Source organism: Callorhinus ursinus, unplaced genomic scaffold (assembly GCF_003265705.2).
Source record: "Callorhinus ursinus isolate GAN/ISIS: 27379988/994484 unplaced genomic scaffold, GSC_fseal_2.0 scaffold2, whole genome shotgun sequence".
NCBI classification, from domain to species: domain Eukaryota; kingdom Metazoa; phylum Chordata; class Mammalia; order Carnivora; family Otariidae; genus Callorhinus; species Callorhinus ursinus.
The window spans coordinates 110,037,929-110,045,732 of record NW_027397064.1 but is presented as its reverse complement, the minus strand read 5'-3'; the positions used below and the strand labels follow the sequence as shown (position 1 = coordinate 110,045,732).

The following is a 7,804-nucleotide window of genomic DNA, read 5'->3' as shown; positions in this document are numbered from 1 at the left end:
AGCTCCTCCAGGCAGAAATTGGGAGGCCACCATTTTCACTCTGGTCCTCCAAAACTGTACCGAGAGCTTGCAGGGAACAAAAGCTCCTGAGATCAAACCCGAGCAGCTTGCTTAGCCCGGACCGACAAGGGTGGGGAAATTCCACCTCTGGCAAAGACATTTGGGAACCACGGCAACAGGCCCCTCCCCAAGAAGATCAGAATGAACAGCCAGCAAGACAAAACCAAGTTTACTGATCAAGGAGAATGGGAGAACTCCAGCGCTAGGGGAATACTGCACATAGAATTCATGGCTTTTTTACCATGATTCATTAGTTTTTCAAAGTTAATTTTTTAACTGTTTTTTTTTTAATTTTTCTTTTTCCCTTTTTCAACCAACATCTTATCAATCCCTTTTTTAAAAAAACATTTTTTTATTTTTCATTTTTAGTCATATTTTATCCCTTCAAAGTAGTTACCCTTATTTTTGGCATATATATATAAGTTGTTCTCTCTTTAAAATTTTGAGATACAGTTTCTTCTAACAGATCAAAATATACACTAAATCACTAGTGTATGGCTTTGTTCTAGTCTCCTGCCTGATCACATTCTCTCACATTTTTTTTCTTTTTTTTTAAATCTTCTTTCTTTTTTCAAACAACTTCTTATCAATTCCTTTTATAAAATCTTTTATACTTTTCATCTTTACAGTCATCTTCCATCCCTTCATTGTATCAACCCTTATTTTGTACATATATAAGTCTTTCTTCCTTTAAAATTTTAGGAGGCACTTTCTTCTAACAGGCCAAAATACGCCCAAAATCTAGTGTGTGGCACTGATCTATGCACTAGCCTGATCATATTTGATCATATTCTGTTTTTTTTTTTGTATTGTTCTGTTTTTGTTTTTGTCTTTTTCTTTTCTTTTTCTCTTTCCTTTTTCTTTCTTTCCCTTTCTTTTCCCCTGGTTTCAGGTCTTTTCTGGTTTGTATACAGTATATTTACTGGGGACGTTGTTAACCTGTTAGCATTTTGTTCTCACATTCGTCTATTCTCCTCTGGACAAAATGACAAGACAAAAGAAATCACCTCAGCAAAATCGCGCCGGCCGGCTGCACGAGCCACACCGTCTTTGGGGTGATCCGTGGTGGACGTTTTGAGGGCAGCTGTCCTGCGGCTTGCGCGCCCTGGACCGCCTCCTGTGGAAGCCTGAGCCGGCTGTGTAGCTTTCTCCCTTTGTCTCATAACCATGTCCACCAACGAGAATGCTAATTCACCAGCTGCTCGCCTTAACAGATTCAAGAACAAGGGGAAAGACAGTACAGAAATGAGGCGGCGCCGAATAGAAGTTAATGTGGAGCTAAGGAAAGCTAAGAAGGATGACCAGATGCTGAAAAGGAGAAACGTAAGCTCGTTTCCTGATGACGCTACCTCTCCACTACAGGAAAACCGCAACAACCAGGGCACTGTAAATTGGTCTGTTGATGACATTGTCAAAGGCATAAATAGCAACAATTTGGAAAGCCAGCTCCAGGCTACTCAAGCTGCTAGGAAACTGCTTTCTAGGGAAAAACAGCCCCCCATAGACAACATAATCCGGGCTGGTTTGATTCCAAAATTTGTGTCCTTCTTGGGCAGAACTGATTGTAGTCCCATTCAGTTTGAATCTGCTTGGGCTCTCACTAACATTGCTTCTGGGACGTCAGAACAGACCAAGGCTGTGGTAGATGGAGGTGCTATCCCAGCATTCATTTCTCTGTTGGCATCTTCCCATGCCCACATCAGTGAACAAGCTGTATGGGCTCTAGGAAACATTGCAGGTGATGGTTCAGTTTTTCAAGACTTGGTTATCAAGTATGGTGCAGTTGACCCACTATTGGCTCTCCTTGCAGTTCCTGATATGTCATCTTTAGCATGTGGTTACTTACGTAACCTTACTTGGACACTTTCAAACCTTTGTCACAACAAGAATCCTGCACCCCCATTAGATGCTGTTGAGCAGATTCTTCCTACCTTAGTTCGTCTCCTGCATCATGATGATCCAGAAGTATTGGCAGATACCTGCTGGGCCATTTCCTACCTTACTGATGGTCCAAATGAACGGATTGAAATGGTTGTGAAAACAGGAGTTGTGCCCCAGCTTGTGAAGCTTCTAGGAGCTACTGAATTGCCCATTGTGACTCCTGCACTAAGAGCCATAGGAAATATCGTTACTGGGACGGATGAACAGACTCAGGTTGTAATAGATGCAGGAGCACTTGCTGTTTTTCCCAGCCTCCTAACGAACCCCAAAACTAATATTCAGAAGGAAGCTACGTGGACAATGTCAAACATTACAGCTGGTCGCCAGGACCAGATACAGCAAGTTGTGAATCATGGATTAGTCCCATTCCTCGTTGGTGTTCTCTCTAAGGCAGACTTTAAGACACAAAAGGAAGCTGTCTGGGCTGTGACCAACTATACAAGTGGTGGGACAGTTGAACAGATTGTATGCCTCGTTCATTGTGGCATAATAGAACCATTGATGAACCTCTTGACTGCAAAAGACACCAAAATTATTCTGGTTATTCTGGATGCCATTTCAAACATCTTTCAGGCTGCTGAGAAACTAGGTGAAACTGAGAAACTTAGTATAATGATTGAAGAATGTGGAGGTTTGGATAAAATTGAAGCTCTACAAAACCATGAAAATGAGTCTGTGTACAAAGCTTCATTAAACTTGATTGAGAAGTATTTCTCTGTAGAGGAAGAGGAAGATCAGAATGTTGTGCCAGAAACTACCTCTGAAGGCTATACGTTCCAAGTTCAGGATGGCACTCCCGGGACTTTTAACTTTTAGATTGTACAGCTGAGGCAGAAAGTTGTTTGTTGTGTACTCTGTTTGGTAGAAGTTTGTCTTACTGTTTCTCTACTAAGAACTCTTTTTAAATGTGTTTTGTTATTGTAGCACTTTTTACAACAAAACTCTACTTGACCAGTTCCAAACTGTACAACCTGTATGAAGCTCTTCCTCAGTGGGTTTCTTATTTCTATGTAGAATCTCCTCTCTTGCAGTGTCCTGTAAATAAAGATTAAATTCCACTCTTTTCTTTAAAAAAAAAAATCACCTCAGCAAAAAGAAAAGAGGTAGTACCGTCAGCCAGGGACCTGCTCAATACGGACATTAGTACGATGTTGGACCTTGAATTCAGAATCATGACTTTAAAGGTACTAGCTGGGCTTGAAAAGAGGGTGGAAGTTATTAGAGAAATGCTTTCTGGAGAAATAAAAGAACTAAAATCTAACCAAGTCGAAATATAAAAGGCTATTAATGAGGTGCAATAAAAAATGGGGGCACTAACTGCTAGGTTAATTGAGGCAGAAGAGAGAATCAGTGATATAGAAGACCAAATGATGGAAAATAAAGAAGCTGAGAAAAAGAGAGATAAACAACTACTGGATCACGAAGGCAGAATTTGAGAGATAAGCGATACCATAAGATGAAACAATATTAGAATAATTGGAATCCCAGAAGAAGTAGAAGAAAGAGAGAGAGGAGCAGTAGGTATATTGGAGCAAAATATAACAGAGAACTTCCCTAATCTTGGGAAAGAAACAGGCATCAAAATCCAGGAGGCACAGAGAACCCCTCTCAAAATCAATAAAAATAAGTCAACACCCTGACATCTAATAGTAAAACTTACGAGTCTCAGAGACAAAGAGAAAATCTTGAAAGCAGCTTGGGAGAAGAGATTTGTAACCTATAATGGTAGAAACATTAGATTGGCAACAGACCTACCCACAGATACCTGGTGGGCCAGAAAGGACTGACATGATATATTCAGAGGACTAAACGAGAAAAATATGCAGCCAAGAATACTATATCCAGCTAGGTTATCATTGAAAATAAAAGGAAAGATAAAAAGCTTCCAGGACAAACAAAAACTAAAGGAATTTTCAAACACAAAACCAGCTCTACAAGAAATATTGAAAGGGGTCCTCTAAGCAAAGAGAGATCCTGAAAGCAGCATAGACCAGAAAGGAACACAGACAATATACAGTAACACTCACCTTACAGGCAATACAATGGCATTAAATTCATATCTTTCAAAAGTTACCCTGTATGTAAATTGGCTAAATACCCAAATTAAAAGACACAGGCTATCAGTTTGGATAAAAAAAACAAGACCTATCGATATGCTGTCTACAAGAGACACGTTTTAGACCCAAAGACACCTCCAGATTGAAAGTGAGGGGGTGGAAAACCATTTACCATGCTAATGGACACCAAAAGAAAGCTGGGCTAGCAATCCTTATATCAGACAAATTAGATTTTAAACCAAAGGCTGTAATAAGAGATGAGGAAGGACACTATATCCTAATTAAAGGGTCTATCTAACAATAAGATCTAACGATTCTGAATATCTATGCCCCTAACATGGGAGCAGCCAATTATATAAGCCAACTAAAAACAAAAGCAAAGAAACACATTGACAACAATACAGTAATAGTGGGGGACTTTAACACCCCCTGACTGAAATGGATAGATCATCTAAGAAAAAGATCAACAAGGAAATAAAGACTTTAAATGACACACTGGACAAAATGGACTTCACAGACATATTCAGAACATTCGATCACAAAGCAATGAAATACACATTCTTCTCTAGTGCCCCTGGAATATTCTCCAGAATAGATCACATCCTAGGTCACAAATCAGGTCTCAACCAGTACCAAAACTTTGTGATTATTCCCTGCATATTTTCAGACCACAATGCTTTGAAACTAGAACCCAATCACAAGAGGAAAGTCAGAAAGAACTCAAATACATGGAGGCTAAAAAGCATCCTACTAAAGAATGAGTGGGTCAAACAGGAAATTAAAGAAGAATTACAAAAAGTTCATGGAAACCAATGAAAATGAAAATATAACTGTTCAAAATCTTTGGGAGGCAGAAAAGGCAGTTCTAAGAGGAAAGTATATAACAATACAAGACTTTCTAAAAAAACAAGAAAGGTCTCAAATACAAAACCTAACCCTACGCCTAAAGGAGCTAGAGAAAATACAGCAAATAAAGCCTAAACCCAGCAGGAGAAGAGAAATAATAAAGATCAGAGCAGAAATCAATGAAATAGAAACCAAAAGAACAGTAGAAGAGATCAACGAAACTAGGAGGTTGTTCACTGAAAGAATTAACAAGATTGATAAACCCCTGGCAAGACTTATCAAAAAGAAAAGAGAAATGACCAAAATCAACAAAATCATGAATAAAAGAGGAGAGATCACAACCAACACCAAAGAAATACAAACTATTATAAGAACATATTATGAGCAACTCTATGCCAGCAATGAGATAACCTGGGAGAAATGGTGCATTCCTAGCGATGTATCAACTACCAAAACTGAACCAGGAAGAAATAGAAAACCTGAACAGACCTATAACCACTAAGGAAATTGAAGGAGTCATCAAAAATCTCCCAAGAAACAAAAGCCCAGGGCCAGATGGCTTCCCAGGGGAATTCTACCAAACATTTCAAGAAGAATTAATACCTATTCTTCTAAAACTGTTCCAAAAAAATAGAAATGGAAGCAAAACTTCCATAGTCGTTTTATGAGGCCACCATTACCTTGATCCCAAAACCAGACAAAGACCCCATCAAAAAGGTGAATTACAGACCAATATCTTTGATGAACACGGATGCAAAAATTCTCACCAAAATACTATCCAATAGGATCCAACAGTACATTAAAAGGATTATTCACCATGACCAAGCGGGATTTATCCCTGGGCTGCAAGGTTGGTTCAACATCCTCAAATCAATCAACATGACACAATACATTAACAAAAGAAAAAACAAGAATCATATGATCCTCTCAATAGATGCAGAAAAAGCATTTGACAAAGTACAGCATCTTTCTTGATCAAAACTCTTCAGAGTATAAGAATATAGGGTACATACCTCAATATCACAAAAGCCATCTATGAAAAACCCACAGCGAATATCATTCTCAATGGGGAAAAACTGAGAGCTTTTCCCCTAAGGTCAGGAACACGGCAGGGATGTCCACTATCACCACTGCTATTCAACATAGTATTAGAAGTCCTAGCCATAGCAATCAGAAAATAAAAAGAAATCAAAGATATCTGAATCAGCAAAGATGAAGTCAAACTCTCACCCTTGCAGATGATATGATACATTATTGTGGAAAACCCAAAAGACTCCACCCCATAAGTGCTAGACCTTATATAGGAATTCAGTAAAGTGGCAAGATATAAAATCAATGCACAGAAATCAGTTGCATTCCTATACACCAGCAGCAAGACAAGAGAGTCAATCCCATTTATAATTGCACCCAAAACCAAAAGATACCTAGGAATAAATCTAACCAAGAAGGCAAAGGATCTGTACTCAGAAAACTATAAAATACTTATGAAAAAAATTGAGGAAGACACAAGGAAATGGAAAAACGTTCTATGCTCCTGGATTGGAAGAACTAATATTATGAAGATGTCAATGCTACGTAGAACAATCTACACTATCAATGCAATCCCCATCAAAATACCATCCACTTTTTTCAAAGAAATGGAACACATAATCCTAAAATTTGTATGGAACCAGAAAAGACCCCGAATAGCCAGAAGAATGTTGAAAAAGAAAAGCAAAGCTGGCGGCATCACAATTCCGGGCTTCCAGCTCTATTACAAAGCTGTCATCATCAAGACAGTATGGTACTGGCACAAAAACAGACACATAGATCAATGGAACAGAATAGAGAGTCCAGAAATGGACCCTCAATTCTATGGTCATCTAATCTTCTACAAAGCAGGAAAGAATGTCCAGTGGAAAAAATACAGTCTCTTCAACTGAAAATTGGACAGCCACATGCAGAAGAATGAAACTGGACCGTTTCCTTACACCACACACAAAAATAGACTCCAAATGGTTGAAAGTCCTATATGTGAGACAGGAGTCCATCAAAATCCTAGAGGAGAACACAGGCAGCAACTTCTTCGACCTCAGCCGCAGCAACTTCTTCCTGGAAACATCACCAAAGGCAAGGGAAGCAAGGGCAAAAATGAACTATTGGGACTTCATCAAAATAAAAAGCTTTTGCACAGCAAAAGAAACATTCAACACAACCAAAAGACAAGTGACAGAATGGGAGAAGATATTTGCAAATGACATATAAGATAAAGGGCTAGTATCCGAAATCTATAAAGAACTTATCAAGCTCAACACCCAAAGAACAAATGCAAGAAATGTGCAGAAGACATGAACAGACATTTTTCCAAAGAAGACATCCAAATGGCCAACGGACTCATGAAATGTGCTCAGCATCGCTCGGCATCAGGGAAATCCAAATCGAAACCTCAATGAGATATCATCTCACACCAGTCAGAATGGCTAAAATTAGCAAGTCAGGAAATGACACATGTTGGTCAGGATGCAGAGAAAGGGGAAGCCTCCTACACTTTCGGTGGGAATGCAAGCTGCTGCAACCACTCTGGACAAGAGTATGGAGGTTCCTCAAAAAGTTGAAAATAAAGCGACCATATGATCCAGCAATTGCACTGCTGGGTATTTACCCCAAAGATAGAAATGTAGGGATCCAAAGGGGTACGTGCACCCCGATGTTTATAGCAACAATGTCCACAATAGCCAAACTGTGGAAAGAGCCAATTTGTGCCATGACAGATGAATGGAAAAGAAGAAGTGGTATATATACAATGGAATATTATGCAGCCATCAAAAGGAATGAGATCTTGCCATTTGCAACGATGTGGATGGAACTGGAGGGTGTTAGGTTGAGTGGAATAAGTCAATCAGAGAAAGACATGTATCATA

At 39.1% G+C, this 7,804-nt stretch overlaps 1 pseudogene; it reads left to right on the top strand.

The window, feature by feature from the left end:
- The first annotated feature begins 1,090 nt into the window (after positions 1–1,090).
- LOC112813041 (importin subunit alpha-1 pseudogene) lies at positions 1,091–3,059 on the top strand (annotated as a pseudogene).
- The last annotated feature ends 4,745 nt before the right edge of the window (positions 3,060–7,804 follow it).